At 45.0% G+C, this 23,494-nt stretch overlaps 1 protein-coding gene across 8 annotated transcripts in view; it reads right to left on the minus strand.

The window, feature by feature from the left end:
• The window catches only part of WIZ (WIZ zinc finger), a 160,209-nt gene that overhangs the window by 114,551 nt on the left and 22,164 nt on the right, over nucleotides 1-23,494 (minus strand). The window lies entirely within an intron of this gene.

Consider the following 23,494-nt stretch of genomic DNA (forward strand, 5'->3'; position numbering starts at 1 on the left):
GCCATCACCATGACAGATACACTAAAAACACTGGGGCTTGTCTACATACAGGGGTGGCATCGGTTTAACTAAAGGTGCAACGTTGCAGATGTTTCATTTGTAATAAGATATACATCAGGCAGGCAGAGCTGTGGGAAAGAGATCGTTATTATGCAAGTTGAGCTGCCAGTATTACTTGATGATGCTCTCGTGTTTGAGCACGAACAGACTGTGCGCCCTAACTTGCATTCTTGAGCCCTGATGCTACAAACTGGTTCCCCCCTGAAACTTGATCCTCTTTCTCCAGTTCCCCATATCACATTACAGCATCGAGTTAAACCAGTTCAACTTTGCATGTGGACACATTACACTGATTTAAATCCAGCTAACAGGGAACAAGTAAATCAATACAAGCCAGATTTAAATGATGAACGTGTGTCCACATTAGGGCTGCCAAGTCTCCCAGTTTGGCCAAGAGTCTCTTGGAATCGAGGTGACTGAAACCAATCCAGGAGATTTTAGGCTATTAAAAGTCCAGCAGGGCTAAGGCAGGTTCCCTACCTGCCCTGGCTCTGTGCTGCTCCCAGAAGAGGCCAGCATGTCCGTAGCGCCTAGGCGGAGGCGTGGCCAGGTGTTCTCTGTGCACTGCCCCCACTCTGAGCGCCAACTCCACAGCTCCCATTAGCCAGGAATGGGGAACCACAGGCAATGGGAGCTGCAGGAGTGGTGCCTGTGTAACCCACACACCTTCTGGTTGTGGTATTCTGTGCCATCTAGTGGCACCGAGACCACTTAGAGAGAAATCTAAAATGAGTCTGCTCTACAGCCTTTGCTAACAGCTGGTGCCATAGAGGCTCATGCGCTAAGCTCCAGAAGTCCCAGGTTCAATCCTGCTCGCCGACGACCGGAGTCTCTCAGTGTTACAAGTGGGGGGTGGGATGTTGCACTCTACATGATTTTATGAAAGTAGGCTGTTGAGTGTGTATATAATGTAACTAAAATACGCTTCATGCAAAAGGTCTCTTGTAAGGTATCATTACAAAGCTTAGAATTTACTGAGTGTGGTCATCCTAGTTGTATAAATGTATCACTCTTGTATCTGAAATAAGAAATATAACTCTGAGGTACTATTGTAGTTATGCAAAGGAACCTTAACAGCTCCCATTAACCATAACGAGTGACTGTATATGGCTCTGTTTTAATTGTAAGTCTTCCTGTATACGTGTATGCTGTCAAGTGTGGGTAATGAAGTCTTACAGTGACATGTGATCATGTCACCTGAACTGGAATCCATCTTTAACTTGGTGTCTTTCCATTGAGAAGGAGGGGGTGGGAACCCAGAGGGACAAAGGATTCCCGCCTTATGCAAAAGGTATCTAAGTGGGTGGAACAGAACAAAGGGAGTGGTCATCATGTGAAATCCCCAAGCTACCACCTGAGCTGGAACAAGGGCTTTACCAGGGAAAGGATTGTGCCCAGACTAGGAAGGCTCCAGTTTGTGAAAGAAACTTACTGAAACATCTGACAGTGATATTTTATCTGTATTCAGATTTCTTACCGTACTAGGCTTAGACTTGCATGTTTTATTTTATTTAATAATTCACGTTCTGTCTGTTACTACTTGGAACCACTTAAATCCTACTTTTCGTATTTAATAAAATCACTTTTTACTTATTAATTAACCCAGAAAATGTATTAATACCTTGGGGCAAGGGGGACAGCTGTGCATCTCTTTCTATCAGTGTTATAGAGGGCAAACAATTTTTGAGTGTACCCTGTATAAGCTCTATACAGGATAAAATGGATTTTATTTGGGGTTGGACCCCATTGGGAGTTGGGCATCTGAGTGTTAAAGACAGGAACACTTCTTAAGTTGCTTTCAATTAACTCTGCAGCTTTGGGGCTCATGGTTCAGACCTTGGTTCTGTGCTGGGGCAGACTGGTGTGTCTGGCTCAACAAGACAGGGTGCTGGAGTCCCAAGCTGGCAGAGAACGCAAAGACAGAAGTAGTCTTGGCACATTAGTTGGCAGCCCCAGGGGATTTCTGTGATCTAACCCATCATAAGAGGCTCATCTGGGATTTCAACTGAGAGGACTCTGAAACTCAGGAAACACTTCCTCAGCTAGGGGAAGTATGTAACCGACGCACCTTCTGGAGGTGGTGTTCTGTCCCATCTAGTGGCACTGAGACCACTTAGAGAAAGAGAAAATGAGTGTGCTGCACAGCCTTAGCTAAGAGCCAATTGGCTTTCAGCTCACACACTAAGCTCTAGAGATCCCAGGTTTGATTCTGCCCGCTGAAGACCAGGGTCTGCTGGCATTACACCTGCAAGCAGGGGTAGCATGCACATCTGCCTGGCTGCTGCTCCTGAGCCTAAGAGCCACTGCTGGACATGCCACCACTTCCAGGAGCCACCCAAAGTAAGCGCCGCTTGGCTGGAGCCTGCACCCCAACCCCCTGCCTCAGCCCCCTCCTGAACCCAAAGCTCCCTCCCAGAGCCCATACCCAGCATTCCCATACACCCCCAGCCACCTGCCCTAGTCCAGTGAAGGTGAGTGAGGGTGGGGGAGAGCAAGCGACAGAGGGAGGGGGGCTGGAGTGAAAGGGGGATGGGGCAAGAGTGTTTAGGTTTGTGCGATTATACAGTTGGCAACCCTAGTCGACATACAATGTTGTGACAATTTCACAAAAATCACTGCAGCACCACACCTTTACGTAAACTGGGCCATCTATGTCTGGGTGAGGCCTAGATGCACTCTATTATAGGTTTTTACAAATTCACAATGCCAAGGGCAATTATGAAACAAAAGCCGCAAGCAGTAATTGCTCATGCATAAAAGTGAATTTTTAAAATCATTGCAACATGCTATATAAGACCTAGGTATTAAAAGTAATACATTTTATAATAAACAACTGTTCAGGGAGGAAGAGAAGTTTGAAAACTGGCTCCATGTGATGGGCAGCTGTAGTTCTGTGCAGTGTTTTTTTATTTTTTTAAATTAATCTCAATCTCTCTCTCACCCCCCCCCCCCCCCCCCCAAAAACAAACAAACAAGCAAAACAACCCACCTTCTTTAAGGATTATGCTCAAACTTTCTATAGAGGAAAATAAATAAATTAAAAAAGGAAAAATCGCCACCAGGTCAAGACCAAGAACAAAAAGACAAAATTGTCACATTACCACCAAGGGATGATGAGGTTTATAATGGAAACAAAAGATGCAACCTTTAAAATAAAGTTGTCACCACTGCAAACATCATCCATTTTCTTCTGTCTCATTAGGGAACAAGAAAAGGCATGAAGAAGAACTCTGACACAAGGCAAACAAAAATATTTCCATGTTAAGAGACACCATACTATCCAATGAATGTCAGTCTTCTAACAGATCAGAGAATGAGAGACCTGATTAAAATGTTCCATTTGGTGAAAGGGAGGGAGGGAGGGAAAGATGCTTTTCTTAGAGAAGAAAGAAGTCACTAGTGGCCTGTGTCCAATATAAGAGAATTAGGCAGCTCAGTAAAATTATGCAGATGATCCATTTATGATTCTGCACGTAGAAGCAAATTCACCTGCTTCTGGTGCTCCAAAAAATAACAGGTTTTAAAGGCCACAAGGCTCCATTATGTTCTAGCCAGATCTCCTGCAATACACAGGCCATAGAATTCCACCTGAAGATTCTGGCACACAGGCCAATAACTTAAGATGAAACTAGAGCCAATTTGATCCATGTTTTAAATGATGGAGAATGTTTACCATCACGGTGCTCAGTAGAAGGGACAAGACTTCAGATGTATCTGTAACAGGGTCTTTCTCTGAAGCCAGAAAGCTGAGCAGTCCTTGAGTGTGTGTGTGTGTGGGGGGGACTTTAAGGGGAAATACTAAGGTTATTCACCTGTGACTGTAGTTCAGGCATGCTGCTTCGTGTATTTAGGCTTGTAGGATATAGGGCTTTACCAAAGTACAGACACACAACATGGCTTCAGACTTCCCTAAAGCAGAGGTCCTAGAAGCCAGATTCCTGGATCCACCTGTAGCACAGAGACCCTATTCTCCCTTTGCTGTTATGCTTTCTAATTAAGGGAAGCAGAAACCCAGTGTGCTGGGGCCTACAGTTGCCTACACACGCAGCATTACAAGGGACATACCAGAAGCAGGTCTCCTCCCTCCTCCACTGAGGGAATGCATGGTTCTGTCACTTGACCTTGTAGACATAGTCAAACACAGAGGAAAGCGGCCCTGGGCAGCTTCTTCATTCTCTAACGTATAGCTGCAGGCTCAAGTAAAGCTCTTGAGTTTTACTCCACTGGCAAAGGAAAACCAGGTTTATATATTCAAGAGACTGTGGGCAGGAATCTCCCTATCGGGTAAGTGATCTCTCCAGACAGGGCTGTCCCAAGTCATTTAGGTTAGTTGTGTGGGGGCTGTGTGGGGCCCCAAGCCTCTGCCAGAGGGTGAGGGGGAGCTGGCCCCAGGCCTCTGTGTGGGGGAACCAACCCCCCAGCCCCAGCCCACTTCACTCTGCTCCCAGCCTTGGGGGCAAGAGCGAACCACCCCCAGCACTCGCCAGCAGCACGGCTGGGAGCCAGGGGAGTGGAGCAGGCTGGGGCCAGGTTACTCCACTTACCATGTGGTGAGTGCAGGCCTGTCCCCTGCAGCAGTTCTCAAAGGAGTGGTGGTGGGTCTGGGGCAGAGCAGGGGCGGAGCAGGAAGAGGCGGGGCAGAGCAGACGCTGGATCATTACACAGCTGCGCAGGGCACCAGGAAATGTGGTTCCCTGAATTCCCTGGTGCCCTATGCAGCCGCATACTTTGCGTATGGGTAAGAACAGCCCTGTCTCCAGAGCCACAGGAGAAGGGATAAACCCTTCCTAGAGAGTGCTCTTAGCTACAAGGACAAACCCCAATGGAACTCAGGAGAGATGCCTGGATGAATCATGAGATCCTCTCCCACTACTGGCAGCTCCCCTTACAAATCAGGAGAGAGTGTCAGGGGACAAAAGGAGAGATAGAGAGGGAAAGATAGATGGAGAGTGAGGGGGAAAAAAAAGGAAGATAAAGATGTGGAATACAGGCCGAATCTAATCCCAGCTCCAAGCAGTGCACCCTGGGTATTGCCTGTGGAAGAGGGGCTATAAAAATTAGACTGGAGATGCAGGGACCTCCTATTTAAAGCAACTCGCTCACCCTTTGTGAATGGGAGCAGAGGAGTTTTATAACCAGCTTTGTTTTTTTTTATTTATATATGTTTCCAAATATTTAAGGTGGCTGACCCTCTGCTAGCTTGAATTTGTCTCATCTACAAAGACTGCTGGATTCCACTGGGGTAGCGATGAGGGATGGTTATTTTTTTATTAGGTGTATTATGGTAGTGCCTAGCAGCACCAGTCATAGAGCAGGGCCTCACTGTTCTAAGCACTGTACATTTGTTAGGTGCTCAGTAGCCACAGCCATGAGCTAGATGCTGTATAAACACAACAAAAAGATGGTCCCTGCTGCATAAAGAGCTTATGTGCATACAAGCTGCATGCTTGGCATCCAACATCCTATCAATTTAATATTCTAGGTTGGCTGCCAATAAGATGTGTCATGTTTTAGGAGAGCCAGTCACCCTGTTTTCTTGAATATTCTGCAGAAACTTTTATCCAATTCTGCTCTTCCCAAATGAGCCAGGTAATATGACCAGAGATCAGAGGCAGAAACTAAAGAAGTTTAAGAATTATTATTTTTTATTAATTAGTAGTAGTACTACTACTACTACAGTATCCCCTATGAGCCCCAGTAATGGACCAGGACAAACCCGGGACAAAAGGACAGTCTTTACCCCCAAAGAACTCACAATTTTAACAGGTACAAAAATAAGCAAAATATCTCATGTTCCCCAACAATTCCAGTCAAGACCCAACAGAACAGATCGTTCTTCAAAGTTTTAAGAAATCCAATGCCCTCAGGACAGATATGAATGATGGAATGTTCCAGCCCCCCCAAAATGGATGTTGGCTAAAGTTATAAACATCTGAAAAATAGACAGAATACATTTAATATACTCATCTGCTAGGACAATCACATTCACGTAGATAAGGGGTGTAATACTCAGCCTGTGGGAAGGGCCAGATTACACTAGCAACTACAGCTCAAGTTACACTGAGGGTCTCCCACCAATAGCAGCAAACACTTGCACAGAGGCTGAGGGCACAATACGGTAATAATTAAACCTTTAGTTATTGAAGTCACATCTGTATTAGGCACCATTCTAGACAAAAGTGACCCCAAGCACTTTAAGTCCAGTGCTATTTCTGCCCTTTGCTGATCTGGCCATTTGTCTATATAGTAACCCAATTAGTACATAGCACTGCTATAATGACACACAAATTGGTTGCAAAATTGTGTACCTATATTATACAAAAATCTGGCTGAGTGACATTAGGCTTAAGAGTTAACACCTTACTATGGCTATTGTTTGTCTTTCACAATCCCAGTGCCATGTTTCAATCTGTCAGACAACACAGGAAGAGAACTCTGAACACTTGATGTTTTATTCACAATCTTAAACAAGAAACTCAGTCTTGCCAATTACAACATGCATACAGAGCCCTACTGAAGTCAAATGGGGCTCCCTGCAGCCACAGCAGTTCATCTGTTTGATGTGAATCGCAGGATCAGGGCCTCACTTGCAGAATCTGAATCTCTCATGGTGTTAGATAAATCTCTCAAGTGAGTGAGGCACTGGACACAGAGTGTCAAGACAGAGTGAATACTGCAAGATGACTAAGGCTGGAGGAAAAAGCCTGTGGCTATCATACTGTAGTATTTGGGAAATTGTATACTATTCATGTAATTAAAGAGACTATCATAATGCATAGGCTAAAAAGGAGACAAGATTAAGGTTTTGCAGGCAACTTGAGTATTAGGAAACAAAGCACAATTCTTAGCTATGTAACTTTAATGCTTCTCTGTCAAGAGATTATTATTATTATTATTAAGGTTTTCCAATACTTCCCATTATAAGATCCTGTTTTCAGTTGCTTATAATTTTGCAGACTAACTCTTTGAGTTTAAGTTTTCCATACCCGTTGTCTACCTCAGGCTGAATTGTTTTGGAAAGTTTCAACCAAAATAGTTTAGTTGTTTCTGAGCCTAGGGAAAATACATTGTTTTGCCACGTTAAAAAAATTCTTACGATCATCTCATTGAGAATCTCTAGTGCCCAGATGCTTTGGAGCAGGAACTTGAAATTTGGCAGAGGTGGGCAATGAATAATCACTTCAATTATTAGGTGTAAGCAGGGAGCCTACAAGGAACAGAAGAAGGAACTGACTGCAAAGAAAACTACATCTTGGAGGTCAGAAAGTACAGAGAATTGCAAAAGTCAAGCTGAGTTAAATCTTGTAAAGGAAATTAAAAACAAAATAGGATGCAGTATTTTAGATGCAGTATATATATATATATAAATAAAAAGAGATCAAGAAAGAAAGAAAAAGTGGGGCTGCCATGGAGCAAGGACGGATAGAGATTAAAGATAAACTAGGTATGACCCAAAAACCAAATGAATACTTTGCTTCAGTTTTCAATAGGGATGATATTGTAGAACATGGGGGCAGAGGCAGAACGGCTGATGGGAATGAGTGTCCAGATCCAAGATGGAAGCAAAACTCAGAGTTTAACGTGCTCATAATGGGGGATGGGGGTGGGGACCAGAAAATGTCCATCTCAGAATACTGAGAGATCTGGCACATGAAAGTGCAAGTCAAGTAGCAGGGATTTTTAATGAATCTATGAAATTGGGGGTGGTGCTGTATCACTGGAAAATAGCAAAAGTCAGACCTATATTTAAGAAATGGAAAAAAGTGACCTTGGCAACTGTAGACCCATTAACCTGACCTCAGTTGTATGCAAGGCTTTAGAACAAATTTTGAAGGAAAGAACAAATAAAGCTCTGGCAAATGAGAAAAATGCAAGATGGGTTTACCAAAGGTAGACCATGTTAGACTAACATGATTTTTTTTGACAGTTGATTTGTTTGACAAGGGAAATGTGGTAGATCTAATCTACCTTGATTTCAATAAAGCATTTGATATCATACCACATGGGAAATTAGTTAAACTAGAGAAGATGGAGATCAATACAAGAATTGCATGGTGAGTAAAGAACTGGCTAAAGTAGTGAAGACAACAAGTTGTGTTGAAAGAGGAACTATTGGGCTGGAGGGAGGTTACTAATGGCATTCAAGGATTTGTCTTGGGACCGATCTTATTTCCATTAAGGAGCTTTGCATAATAAGAAGCTTGCTAACGAAATTTCCTGATGACAAAGTCAGGAGGCACTGGCAATACAAAGACATCTGGAATATTACATAGGAAGAACTGGGCAACCTTGATGACTAGAGCAATAAAAATAGGATGAAATTTTATAGTACAAAGGGCAAGGTCATGGACTTAGAACTAAGAACAAGAACTTCTGCTATGAGTTGGGGGTTCATCAGCTGGAAACGACAGAGGAGGAGAATGACCTGGATGTACTAGTTGATCATGGGACAACTATAAGCCACCAGTGTGATCCAGCCACGAAAAAGGCAAAAGTAATGCTATGATGCATCAGGTGAGGTATTTCTAGTAGAGACCAGGAACTAATAATGCCATTGGCCAAGGCACTGGTAAGACCTCATCTGGAATACTTTGTACAATTCTGGTCAGCCGTGTTCAGGAAAAATGAATGCAAACTGGGCAAGTGCAGAGAAGAGCTAAGAGCATGACCAGGGGAATGGAGGGCCCATCTTATGGGAGGAAGCTAAAAGGCCTTGTTTAGCCAGCAAAACAAAGGTCGAGAGGAGGGTCTCACTGCTCTCTCTAAATACATTGAGGGTTAAGTACGAGGGAGAAGAACAAAAGGACCCTGTTGTTAGAAAACAAAGGGGATAAACTGGCTAGGAGTACACTGAGGCTGGTAATGGGAAGCGGGTTTCTAACCATCAGAGGAGGGAGGTTTTGGGACAACCCCCCACTCCCATACGAAGCATGGGGGCAAGAAGCCTAAGTGGCTTTAAGATGAAGTTTGATAAGTTTATGATATGCTGGGGTCCAGTGGACTGCATTTGACGACCCAGAAGGTCTCCTTCATGTCCCATGTTCCTGTCTTGCCTTTTCCGCTACCCCCCAGCTCTCCATCCCAGTCCTATTCACCTCACCTAACCAGTCCCAGTCTTCACTCTTCACCCCAGTCCCAGTCTCTTTGCCTAGGCAGTTCTAGTCTCCCACTTTGGCTCCCTGTCCAAATCTCAGCTCTTTTCCCCAGTAGTTCCTAGCCTAGCCAATCCCTCTCTTTTGCATCTGCTCCCTGGCTTCATTTCTCTTCCTAACCTGTTTCTCCTCATCCAGTGGTTCCCAGTCCCAATATCAGTCTCCTCTCCACACCTCCTATGCCCACCCTGGCTCCTCTTTGCCCAGCCAGTCCAAGTTCTCATTGCAAATTCAAATGAGAGGGGATCCCAGGATCAAGCCTCAAGCAAATAGAGTCCTGTCACCCACTGAGAATTGGAAACAGCTGAACAAGAGCTTATACACAGAGGTGTGACATGACCATGGCACCAACCGCCCCAGTCTCCACCTGTTGATACAGGGAAGACACTCTACATGTTTGGGGTGATATGGAAGCATGGTATATAGGGAAGAGTTATCACGGCCTGTCAGAATGCAGCTGAGAGCAGTTTTGAGACAAACTTCTACAGATCCATATCTGACAGACTAATCACATAAAGCTGGGACTACCGCATCTGAACTGGTCTATGGTTCACTGTGCTAGTGATTCTATCTTGTATTCTTGAGAGAAATGGACCTAAAAATGAAGAAAAAGCAAGAGCTAATGGGGAGGGGGAGGGAGGGAAGAGAATGAGCAAGAGCCCAGTGGCACAGGGAGAAGAGGAGGAAGAGGTAAAGGGTTAAAATGTAGAACCCCCTCCACTTCCCCTATAATGTTATTAAAATAATCTCCATAATAGCAAAGCTACCTTCATCCATGGCAGGGAGGCTAGGTTGCTTGAACTATTTTCAATCTCTGGGTCCATCTCCGTAAGCCATTTTTAAGCTGTAGACCTCTCAAACTACTCTTTAGATGGGCCCCTCCAGCAGAAAGCAGACACAGGGTAGCCCTGGGTGGAGCACCGTGAATAACATCCCAAGAAGTGTAACATGCCACTAGTTAAACTGGAGACATTTTCAGGAATGTGGCAGGAGGTAAAATGAGTGAGCAGAAAAAACAAGGAGCTAAAAGATTAAATTAAAGCTGGTATCTAACCGGTCCTGGTTCCATACTCCAGGCCCTCTCTCTTGTTCCTAGTCCCTGATAGAGACCTGTGGATTCTCGTTTGTAGGACTGTTTGCAGCACACACCACTGTGCAAACCCAGGATCTTGTACAGACTACTTTTCAAGTAAAATATTGACACTGCAGCCACAAAGGGTCACCGATCACTTAGGAACTCCAAATATACCTGAGAGCAAGTACCATGCCATGTCTGGGTTCAGAGGGCCATGAATTTCCTCAGTGGCAGCCTGACAACCAACCTTGATTCCAGAATTCCCTGCTTGTGCTGCTCAGAGTCAGAGCCAAGCAGCAGCAACCTAACAGAGACCTGCATAGCACTCCTATGGCTACAAACTTATTCACAGGATCTGCACTGAGCCTCATACAGCAAAGAGCCAGATCACGGTTCATCAAGCATGTGCAGTCACCCACTGAATCATCCATTTGTTAGCACTCTCACAGGACAGCATGCAGCACAGTATTCTACAGCATTCTTCCATTCTCCACCCCCCACTGATTTAACTTTTCCTCCCTACAAGTGCCCCCCAACCACACCCACAAAAAAAAGTTCCAAGTTGCAGCCACAATTTTTCTTGCCAAGGACTTCAGGATGGAATTTGCCAATGCCATTCATATTGTCCAAAGAGGTTGCTGTGAGCAGTGGGCGGGGGGTGGGGAGGGGAAGGGAATAACCCAACTATCCACCCCCAGTGCTCCTGCCACACCTAAGACTGCGAACTTTGCATAAACAAGTTGACAGAGCAAGAACTTTTTCAACTTCTTCCAGCCCAGATCCACATCCCTGCCTCGTTCCTAGACCAGTTACTCAACATATGTCTACACTGTAAAACGAGACCTGTCGTAGCAAGTCTGAGAGCCCAGGTAAACTGACTTGAGCTTGCAGAGCTCACGCTAGGGGGCTAAACAGGGCAGTGTAGATGTTCAGGCTTGGGCCTGAGCCCCAGCTCTGAAACCCAGAAAGGGGGGATGGATCTCAGTCTGGGCTCCCATTTGAGCTCAACAACTGCACTGCTATTTTTAGCCCTGTGCATGAACCTCGTGAGCCTGGAGTCAGTTGACCCAGGCTCTAAAACTCACTGCCACAGGAGGTCTATTTTTGCAGCGTTGATGTATCCTCAGAGCGATCCATCTCACCTGGAGAAGAGAAAACTGCCCAGAAACCACAACTGTACCCTGCTCTCACCAGAGCAAAACATTTAATGGCCTGGCACCTTCAGCATGGATTGCCTATAACAAGCAGGCTCCTGAGGAGGCACTCTGCAGTAAGGCAGGGCAAGCCACTGGGAGAAGGCCTGACCTGTGCCTAGGCCTAACCTGGCACCTTCACTGAAGGTTTGTCCTTTCAAGCATGCTGAGTGGATCTATTGGAAGCCACAGGAGGCAGGATACATGTGATCAGATGGCATGGGACACCAAGCAAGAGGAGTGAATTTGCTCGGTCACTTCCCTCTTCTGTACTGCATAGTGGCCAGGAAGGGGAGAGATATTCCAGTCTATTGCCACACAATTCCTTTGCCAAGCCATGAATACCATAGCTCTGAACTGCTCTATGGAAAGCATAACACAACCTTTGGATTGCTGCAGGTGGGGGTTGTCATTCATTTCTGGCTGTTTGGACCTTTCACAGCAGTATTTGATACAGCTGACCATGACCTTCTGTTGACTTGTCCGCAGCACTGGCTGGAGCAGCATGCACTTGGTTTTGTGCTGATCTCTCCCAGGAATTTCTGAAATTGCCTATGGCAGAGAATTTACAAGTCTGTGCTTTCAAATCTGGTTTGGGTCCTTTAACGTATGTGCATTTGTATGGTAACCACTGGGATTTCCTTTTTCATAGATATGGGCTACATTACGCCCCACTAAAATGACTTATTACCACTTGACTCTACACACTCTAGTGCTAGCCAGTTGCCAGCATGCTGTTGAAGGGTAGCTACCAGGGAATTCTATTCAATTAAAATCATAACAGGCTGAAATGTTATTAACTGGACAAGAACGCTCATTAAATCTGGTTTCTTTAGCAAGCAGTTTTGATAACACGATTATACCACCAACCAATGTAAGAGGCCTGTATGTTACACGTTAGCCACTGATAAATCTTCTCTTGCTTTATGTGAAGATAGTTAAAAGACAGTTTTAGTAAGTGGCAGTTCATTGCACAGAGAATGGATATGGCAGAGATACTAAATAGTGGTTTATTATCCCTAAAGTTAACTATTACTGGACACAAAGTTACCTGGGTCCCAGAGACTAAGATTTAATTCCCAGGATTCAATGACCAAACATAGGCTGAATCCCAGTTTGTCACCAGGAAGAGGAAGAAGCTCAAGCACTCTGTCACTGGCTGGCTGGTTAACCCTGGGCAAATCACATCACTGCTCTGTGCCTCAGTTTCCCCTTCTGTAAAATGTAGGATTCCCAGCCTACATTGCTGTAAAAAGGACAGCATCTTATCACACTATGGTTGTTTCAAACATATGACAGATATGACCAGGCTTTTAACTAGACTCAGGTTATCAGCCCATATTACCCAAATGCTACCAGTACAGTTTCACACTGATCAGAAAGTCATCATCAACTTATACTTTAACACGGGTACCAAATACCTTGTAGAGTCTCTCTCTCTCAGACACTTATCTGATAGTATCTGAGCGCCTCACAATATTTACTGTGTTTATCCTCACCACCACTCACCTGTGAGCCAAACCAGGTCGATTATCCCCATTTCACAGATAGGGAAATGAAGCAGAGAGTGTGAAGGTCACACAGGAAGTCTGACAGAGCAGGGACTTGAACCCAGCTCTCTCAAGTTTTAAAGCAGCTCCCAAACCAATGCATCATCTTTCCTCACTAGAAAGAGCCACTTTCTTTATGTGACAGGCTGTGAAGGTATGTCTGGTCAACCTGTTAACTACATTTTTGTTCTGTGAGCACCATCTATGAAGATTCGGCTTTGCACATTCATTCTGGAGCAGAAGCCTGACACCTACTGCAGAGACTATGTCTGGGAAGTTGACACAGAGCAATCAACGGTCATCAATATTGCCTAGCTCTCCCCTGCTAGAATGGTGAGGTTGCTATGGCCAGGCCACTGACTTGAACAACTCTCTGCCCAGAAGCCAGTGCAGGGGTTAGAGAATGGAAATTCCCCAGCAGAAGAGCAGGGGCAGAACAAGTGTCAGAGTCTGCTTTAAAAGAGACATGCTCTCTAAGCAACTATGCAGTTTCATTGCCAGAAACAGAAGACACAGCTAGAGAGAGTGCAGCCAGGTAGAACTTTGCCTCCCCTTTGGCTCAGGCCAAAACCAGGATTCTCAAAGAGGGGCAAGATCAGACTGAGAGGGCTACATTCAGAATTTTTTTTTTTCATAGATTTGTAACTCCCCTGTGTTTTCTAAGAGTAAAGCATGTGAATGGGAAACCCTTTAGCATAGCCCGTTCATTGCTTTACTGCCACAGTGTCTCTGAAGGGCAAAACTAGGAAACCAGAACTTTCTCAGCCAGATAGACTCTGGGGGAGCATGTCTAAGTAACTGGGGCTTGGGAGGGCTGGTTCTGGGGTCCAGGCAGCCAGACCCCACCCCCCCAACCAAGAAGGGTGTCAGATCCAGGAGGGTGCAAGACAGAACCAGAGCTAAGATCAGACTAGTCACTGCCCAGACTTAGGGTGCTGAGCATGTGGGACACCATCACAACAAACTGATAACCATTCAGAAAGAGGGACTGGACCAGGTTGTGCCACAAATTTTATCCATCAGGGCTAGATCCTGCCAGTTGCCAAGCACCCTCAGTTCTCACACCTCCCCAGATCTGGCCCTTAGGTAATGGTGTGATGGGAGGTGGTGATTAGAAGCCAATAACTGAAATTAAACAAAATCCAGGCCTGAAAATCTTTTCAGTATTAGAGTGCCTTGACTATGGAAAATACAACTGCTGTATCTCCCAAAAATGGAGTCTGTGCAAGCATTTAAACACAGATGTGACACTGCATTTGATTGTATTTATTAAAAGGCACTCAGAAGAGTTCTGTGGCACCTTAAGAAGAGTTCAATACTACCCATTGCCTCTACAGAGCATTTTCCTTTCCCAGTACTCTACTAGTTAGGATATCCAGTTCCTTCTGGCCAGCTACAAGATGCGCCTTTGTGAACTGTTCCACCTCCTTTGGGCACTTCTCTGCTCCACCAAGGTCCGTTGTACCTAGTGAGGAACCCAGATGTGGACACTGGACCCTGACTGCAGCTTTACTAGTGAAGAGGGAATGTCGTGCATGTGCGTGTCCCAAGGCAGCACCCAGGAGGCCTACACAAAGGTTTTGTACCAGTATGCATCCGACAAGTGGGTATTCACCCACGAAAGCTCATGCTCCAATATGTCTGTTAGTCTATAAGGTGCCACAGGACTCTTTGCCACTTTTACAGATCCAGACTAACACGGCTACCCCTCTGATATTTGGTCAGAAGCGTGATCCTTCTTTTCTTATAAACCAATGGTGTTATACCAATACAAACCCTAATGTGAATATTTACACTAGTATAAGAGTGCCTTATACCACATAGCTTATTACCCTTCTCATATGGAAACAGTTATACCAATAAAACCTCTTGAGCTATACTGATCAGATCATCATTATTTGTATTACCATCATGCCTAGGAACGCTAGTTGTTGTCCAGGGTCCTATTGCGCTAGATGCTGTACAAATAAAAAAGGCAGTCCTTTTGCCTAGAATCTAACTTGTTAAAATGTACTGTACTATACCAGTTATGTGCACACAATGCCTTTAATTTGGGGCTTTTCCAAGAGATCACCACATACTCATCTGATTTCTCTACTCTCCATCTAGTTCCTGCTCTATGTTGCTCGTTAGAAAGCTGTATTCCCCCAGATTTGTTTCCAATCATTCCTTGTCCCCAGCACATAATCTGGATTTAACAACATTCCATTTCACGCTGACCCTTAAACACTTCTTTAAACTTCCCAAGTCCTTGTGCCATTTCATGCTCCTCCATCCCCTAAATTTGGAATAGGCAGTTGGGTTATTTTACAAGCTTCTCCAGATCCCTGGCCCAGAGAATCTCACCCCAACATGGCACAGCAGTACTCCTAGTTACTCTGAGCAGTTCATGAGACAGCTGTGTCCTGCTGCAAGGCAGATGTCTTTCCGATAACCAGCAGATACTTTTGTGGAACTGGTTCAAAGAAATATTTAGAAATATTATGCTCATTAAGTTTCCCATTGCTATTAAATGTGGGATTTTTCAAGTCAACATAGTTAAGAGAAGGGTTTCACTCCAACTGCAAACTCCAGTCTCAGCCCAGCTGACTTCACAGAACCCTTTGCTCTAACCAGAGTGTGACACAGCCCACTAACACATTGGGTGAAGAGAAATGGTCCATGCTTGTGTGTGTGCCACTGCACAAAGGGTACACAATGCTTTCCTTCTATCCTATCCACAGAGACTTAGGGCTTGGCTACATACAAATTTATCCTGGTTTAATTAAACAATGTAAACCAATGTGGTGTAAACACATGTGGATATGCTTATATCAGTCTAGACTGTCCATACCCACCTGACAGCAGTTTAACTAAACTGTTTAAAAAAAACCACACACAATCACATTACAGTTACCCAGGTTTAACTACTGTGTTTAGACCAGGTCCTGGTGACTTCTTTCCCAGTCCCCTTTAGAGCACCAGGCTACCAGCCCAGCATATTCCTTGTGGCTTTATCAAGGGATGTAATCAGGTTTGATTGGAATCATATAGCCCTGCATCCTCCAAGCTATCAAACTGTCATCATTTACATGTTTAAAGCTTCCTCATGATCACAGAAGCTCAGCTAATGCTTCCTTTGTTCCCCAATGGCTCCTCTTGAAGGCTCAGCTATCTGCTGTTCTCCATCCTTCTGGCAAGTCCCCTGGGTTAGTGATTTATTGCAAATTATTGCTAACAAGCCCACCATTTCTTCTTCTATGGCCTTCAAAAACTTTGCATGGAAATGGTCAGGGCCAGCCCATTGAAATATGTTTATCTTATCTGATCTATGTTGTGACCAGTCTCATCCGTCATGATCTGCAGTCACGCCACCTCATTACAGTCCTGTAGGCTCCCAAACACAGCAGGGCTGGGCATGGCCAATACTTGGATGGGAGACCCCCAAAGAACAAGGAACTAGCGTTGGTGGCTCAGCAGGATGCAGGGGCCTGACCACTTGTACTCATTAGAGATCCCATGGCCCTTTTTGTTAATGAAGGAATGTTACCCATGGTATCCCCAGGCAAAAATTTTATGAGGATTTTGCCTCATAAAATTGCCCTTACTTTATTTGGATATGGCATTTCCCTTCATTTCCTGTCCTAAACAGATGTGCAGTGCCGATGTGTACATTTAAGCCTTAGACTTTTACATTTCACTGGCAGTCAAAGACAATCTCAATACATAAAGTGGATGATTCCGCCACCCTTACTCATGTGAGTAATCTCATGGATTAGACCCCAAGTTTGTAAAGCACTTGGGGTAAGACATTACGTAAATGTAAATAATCATTCAGGCTTATGCCAGTAATTTGCCAATTCAGTTCCCTGAAGCGATAGTCTTGTGGAATCCAAAATACTGTCATCCACTTTGGCCTTTAACACATTAGGTGTTTAACACAGTAAAAGCTGCCTTGGAAGTTACTAGAGATGATGCATGAGTAATAAGAGACATTTCAAGGATGCTTTTCTTTATCCCTCTCACCCCTCTCCCCCAAACAGCTAACAGAATTTCAAGCATGGAAGTCATTGGGGGCTCAACAAATGCACCACACTCTCCCAAAGCTGCACAGTTGCAGATGCCAGCTCTTATTCATGTGGTGCACTGTCTGCTCCAACAGATAAGGTTCTAATGCAACAAGTGTTTGTTTTAACAGCATAACACCATCATGGTAAATAAGCTTTAACAGACTGCTTGAACTGAAGCTAGAGATTCAATAAATACTACAGCTTTTTAAACTGTGCACCAAGCTGCCTATTCACTGAGGTCGTTAATAATACAAATAACCTACCCTTGTTAGGCAGGAGAGTCCTGGTAGTCTACTTGGTCTTCACCATGAGTTCTGGCCACCAGGAGAAGATTAGTTTTAACAAACCCAGGGGTGGGGGAGCAGAAGAGTCCCAAACACACACACTCCCCACTCCTGAGGTTTCCAGCTCAACCAAACAAAAACAAAACAAACTGTCTAGGAAACAGGAACACTGGACTGATGCTGCAAAGTGCTGATCACCTGCAACTCCCACTGAAGGCAACAGGAGTTGGGGCTCAATCCCAAAAGGTTTTGATAGATTTCAAGGCCAGAAAAGACCAGTCTGACTTTCTGTACAACACAGGCCAGGGAAACTTCCTCCAAATAATTCCTAGAGCAGGTCCTTTAGAAAACCATCCAATCCTGATTTACAAATTGCCAATGAAGGAGAATCCACCATGACCGTTGGTAAATTGTTCCAGTAGTTAATTACTCTCACTGTTGAAAATTTATGCCTTATTTCCAGTCTGAATTTGTCCAGCTTCAACTTGTTGAGCTAGAAACATGGGGATGGAGTGTGTTTTCTCCCCCAGCCCTAGGTTTGCTAAAATAAGATCTGCTCCTATTGGACAGACTTCATGGTGAAAAATCAAGGAGACTACACCAGGACTCTCTTGCCATTGGATCAAGTTATACTTTTCTCTGCTAGACCAAACAGCCCATTATTAAATATTTGTTCGCCATGCAGATACTTTTAGACTGGAATCAAGTCACCCCTTCATCTCTTTGTTAAGCTAAACAGTTAGAATCCCTTGAGTCTCCCATTATAAGGCATATTTTCTAATTCTTGAACCATTTTCATGGTTCTTCTCTAAATCCTCTCCAAGACTGACACTAATAAATTGAATTGTGGATCCCAGAATTGGACACAGAGGTAAAATAACCTCTATACTCCTACTTGAGAGAGTCCCCTGTTTGTGTATCCTAAAATTGCATTAGCTCTTTTGGCCACAGCATCATATTTGTAGCTTACATTTAGCTGATTATCCACCACAACCCCCAAATCTTTTTCAGAGCCCCTGCTTCCCAGGATAGAGTCCTCTATCCTGTGAGTATGGCCTACAGTCTTTGTTCCTAGATGCAGACATTTACATTTAGCCATATTAAAATGCACACTGTTTGCTTTCACCCAGTTTACAAAGTGATCTAGATCACTTTGAATCATGACCTGTTCCCTACTTCTCCCCCAATTTTTGCCATCTGCAAACTTTACCAGTGATGATTTCATGTTTTCTTCCAGTGAACTGATAATAAAAAAAAAGTTAAATGATGCAGAGCCAATAACCGATCCCTGCTGGACACCACTAGAAATATCAATGATTATTCCCCATTTACAATTACATTTTGAGACCTATCAGGTGCTGAGAGCCTTCAGGTTTAATGCTATTTGTTCCAAGTGGGTGGCAGTTCTTGGGTTGCTTAGACACAGTCAGGGTCAGGAGGCCCCTAATCTGACACCTTGTACTTCCTCTCTCCTCCAGCACCAGGTTTGCAATAATAATACATTCCTTATATGTCACACATACCCTTCCCCAGATACACGGTTCATGCTTTTCTGAAATAAAAGCCAGTGCCAGCAGTTATAAGTAAGGCTAAGGCTATGTCATGGAGGTCACGGATTCCGTGAATTCCAGAGACCTTCATGATATTTTCCACTTCTGTCATAAACAGATAGCTAAGGGTTAATGTCTCTTTCACCTGAAGCACCTGACCAGAGGACCAATCAGGAAACCGGATTTTTTCAACTTTGGGTGGAGGGAATTTAGGATCTGAGTCTTTTGTTTTCTGCCTGCCTGCTTTCTCTGAGCTTTGGAGAAGTAGTTCTACTTTCTAGTCTTCTGTTTCTAAGTGTAAGGACAAAGAGATCAGATAGTAAGTTCTATGGTTTTCTTTTCTTTGGTATTTGCATGAATATAAGTGCTGAAGTGCTTTGATTTGTATTCTTTTTGAATAAGGCTGTTTATTCAATATTCTTTTAAGCAATCGACCCTGTATTGTATCATCTTAATACAGAGAGATTATTTGTACTTATTTTTCTTTCTTTTTATATAAAGCTTTCTTTTAAGACCTGTTGGAGTTTTTCTTTACTTCAGGGAAATTGAGTCTGTACTCACCAGGGAATTGGTGGGAGGAAGAAAAGGGGAGATCTGTGTGTTGGATTGCTAGCCTGACTTTGCATTCCCTCTGGGGGAATAGGAAAGTACTTTTTGTTTTCAGGATTGGGAACAGAGAGGGGGAGTCTCTCTGTGTAGTTTCACAGAGCTTGTGTCTGTGTATCTCTCCAGGAGCACCTGGAGGGGGGAAGGGAAAAAGGATTATTTCCCTTGGTTGTGAGACTCAAGGGATTTGGGTCTTGGGGTCCCCAGGAAAGGTTTTTCAGAGGGACCAGAGTGCCCCAAAACACTCTAATTTTTTGGGTGGTGGCAGCAGGTACCAGGTCCAGGCTGGTGGCTAAGCTTGGAGGTTTTCATGCTAACCCCCATATTTTGGACGCTAAGGTCCAAAACTGGGACTAAGGTTATTACATGGTGTAGCAGTGGTGGGATATAGACAGAATCCGGAAGCCAGTAGGAATATTATATTTTTCTTTTCTCTGCTAAGGGCTTTTTAGCAGAGAGAGAAGCAGTTGGTTTTAAAAGGGAACCAGAGAGAATTTTTTTTTTCTGCTCTCTCTCGCAGTTTGTGGCTTGCATGTTAAGGGTCTTTTGTCATGCAATAGCCCTCCCATTAGGAGGCAAGTACCAGCACTTATAGGCATGCAAATAAAGTGGTTTTTCTGGTTTCCCTTCATTGAACATTAGCTAGAGAGAGAAAGGGAAAAAAGCACTGTTGCTAGGCAGACTTCAGGAGGCAACAGAGAACCTGCAGTTCAGAAGATAAACACCGGAGGGCACCCCAACACAAGAAAACAGGAACCATGACTTCTAAGGCAAAAATTGACGCCGAAGAACAAATCAAAGAAGCTGAACACAGGCGACAGATGGAGATGAAAGAAAAGGAAGAAAGCATGAAACTGGCAGCCTTCCAAAGAGAACAGGCAGCCCAAGAGGCAGCACACAAAAGAAAACTAGAAGAAGAAGAGGTGGCCTACCAAAGGAAACAAGCAGAAGAAGAGTTGGCCCACCGCCGAGAAATGGAAAAACAACAAAAAGAAATGGAAAAACAACAAAAAGAGAATGAAGAGAAGGAAAAACAGAGAAAACATGAACTGGAGTTGGCAAAAGCTGGGCTGCCTGTGCCAGCCAACCCTAACAACCCGGTGCCAAATATTGCTCCACAGCACAGGAAATTTCCCACCTACAAGGCAGGTGATAACACCGAGGCCTTCTTGGAAAATTTTGAAAGAGCCTGTCTTGGGTACAGCATTCCCGAAGACCAGTACATGGTAGAATTGAGGTCACAGCTCAGTGAACCTTTAGCAGAGGTGGCAGCTAAAATGCCTAAGCACCAAATAAATGACTATAAACTTTTTCAAACCAAGGCCAGATACAGGATGGGGATAACCCCAGATCATGCCCGTCGGCGCTTCAAAACCCAAAAGTGGAAACCCGAGGTGTCATTTCCCAAACACGCCTACTACATTGCAAAAAACTATGAGGCCTGGATAACAGGAAACAACATTCAAACCTTGGAAGAACTAAACCTCCTCATACAAATGGAACAGTTCTTGGATGGTGTTCCTAAAGACATCACACGGTACATACAAGATGGAAATCCCAAAGATATCGCTGAGGCGGGGGAAATTAAAGCCAAATGGATGGAACTGGCAAAAAGCAAAAAAGCTACTGTCAAGGGGAACGATTACCCCAGGGGGCACACAGACCATAAACCCTACAACCGAGGACAGCCAAAGACCCCACATACCACCCAAGTAAAGCCACAGATACCCTACCCTTCAACCTCACCAGTCTCCAGTAACTCACCTCGGCCCAGTGACCCATCAGATGGAAGATGCTTTAAGTGTAATGAACTGGGACATATCAAGGCCAACTGTCCCAAGAACACCATGCGAGTGCAATTCATTACACCACCATCACACCAAAGATCCCCAGGCCCGGATGCCTCTCAAATACCCTTGGAGCGAAGGGAAAATTTGAGAGTGGGCGGAAAAAAGGTTACTGCGTGGAGAGACACGGGGGCACAAGTGTCAGCTATCCACCAATCCTTCGTTGACCCCAAATTCATCAACCCAAAGGCGAAAGTTACAATTTACCCCTTCATGTCACAAGCTGTAGACTTGCCTACAGCTCAACTGCCTGTCCAGTACAAAGGCTGGTCAGGAATGTGGACTTTTGCAGTCTATGACAATTATCCTATCCCCATGCTACTGGGGGAAGACTTGGCCAACCAGGTAAGGCGGGCCAAGAGAGTGGGAATGGTTACACGTAGCCAAACCAGGCAAGCTTCCAGACCCATTCCTGTTCCTGAGCCGTCCACAGAGGCCCCGTCTGTGTTACCAGAGACCCAGACAGAGGTAGTGGACCCGAATTCCATGCCAACCACTGAAACAGCCACAGCACCTCCAGTCCCAGGCCCGGAACTGGAACAGCAACCAGCACCAGCAAGTGCAACCCCATCTTCAAACTCAACGCCAGAGGGCGCCAGCGAGCCAAAACTGGCAGAAGCAACAGACAGCCATACCCAAAAGGCTCAGCCGGAGCCTGAAATACCCTCAGGTGCACCAGCGGAGAGCGGTTCACCAGCAACGGAAACAACCCCATCACCTACATCGCTTCCAGAGGGACCAAGCCCAAGTCCACAGTCTGAGGAAGAACTGGTGACCCCAGCCTCAAGAAAACAGTTCCAAACTGAGCAGGAAGCAGATGACAGCCTTCAGAAAGCATGGGCGGCGGCACGGAGCACCCCACCGCCTCTCAGCTCTTCTAATCGATCCCGGTTTGTTATAGACCAAGGACTTTTATACAAGGAAATTCTTTCTGGTGGACACCGGGAAGAATGGCAGCCGCAAAAACAGTTGGTGGTTCCAACTAAGTACCGGGGGAAGCTCTTAAGCTTAGCCCATGATCATCCCAGTGGCCATGCTGGGGTGAACAGAACCAAGGACCGGTTGGGGAAGTCCTTCCACTGGGAGGGGATGGGCAAGGATGTTGCCAAGTATGTCCGGTCTTGTGAGGTATGCCAAAGAGTGGGAAAGCCTCAAGACCAGGTCAAGGCCCCTCTCCAGCCACTCCCCATAATTAAGGTCCCATTTCAGCGAGTAGCTGTGGATATTCTGGGCCCTTTCCCAAAAAAGACGCCCAGAGGAAAGCAGTACGTACTGACTTTAGTGGACTTTGCTACCCGATGGCCGGAAGCAGTAGCTCTAGGCAACACCAGGGCTAACACTGTGTGCCTGGCCCTAACAGACATCTTTGCCAGGGTAGGTTGGCCCTCCGACATCCTTACAGATTCAGGGTCTAATTTCCTGGCAGGGACCATGGAAAAACTGTGGGAAACTCATGGGGTGAATCACTTGGTTGCCACCCCATACCACCATCAAACCAATGGCCTGGTGGAAAGGTTCAATGGAACTTTGGGGGCCATGATACGAAAATTCATCAACGAATTCTCCAATAATTGGGACCTAGTGTTGCAGCAGTTGCTGTTTGCCTACAGGGCTGTACCACATCCCAGTTTAGGGTTTTCACCATTTGAACTTGTGTATGGTCACGAGGTTAAGGGGCCATTACAGTTGGTGAAGCAGCAATGGGAGGGGTTTACGCCTTCTCCAGAAACAAACATTCTGGACTTTGTAAGCAACCTACAAAGCACCCTCCGACACTCTTTAGCCCTTGCTAGAGAGAACCTAAAGGATGCTCAAGAAGAGCAAAAGGCCTGGTATTACAGACATGCCAGAGATCGGTCCTTCAAGGTAGGAGACCAGGTTATGGTCTTGAAGGCGCAACAGGCCCATAAGATGGAAGCATCATGGGAAGGGCCATTCACGGTCCAAGAGCGCCTGGCAGCTGTAAACTACCTCATAGCATTTCCCAATTCCTCACTAAAGCCTAAAGTGTACCATGTTAATTCTCTCAAGCCTTTCTATTCCAGAGACTTACAGGTTTGTCAGTTTACAGTCCAGGCAGATGATGCTGAGTGGCCTGACGGTGTCTACTACGACGGGAAAAAAGACG

The sequence above is a fragment of the Gopherus flavomarginatus genome, chromosome 16, assembly GCF_025201925.1.
Source record: "Gopherus flavomarginatus isolate rGopFla2 chromosome 16, rGopFla2.mat.asm, whole genome shotgun sequence".
NCBI classification, from domain to species: domain Eukaryota; kingdom Metazoa; phylum Chordata; order Testudines; family Testudinidae; genus Gopherus; species Gopherus flavomarginatus.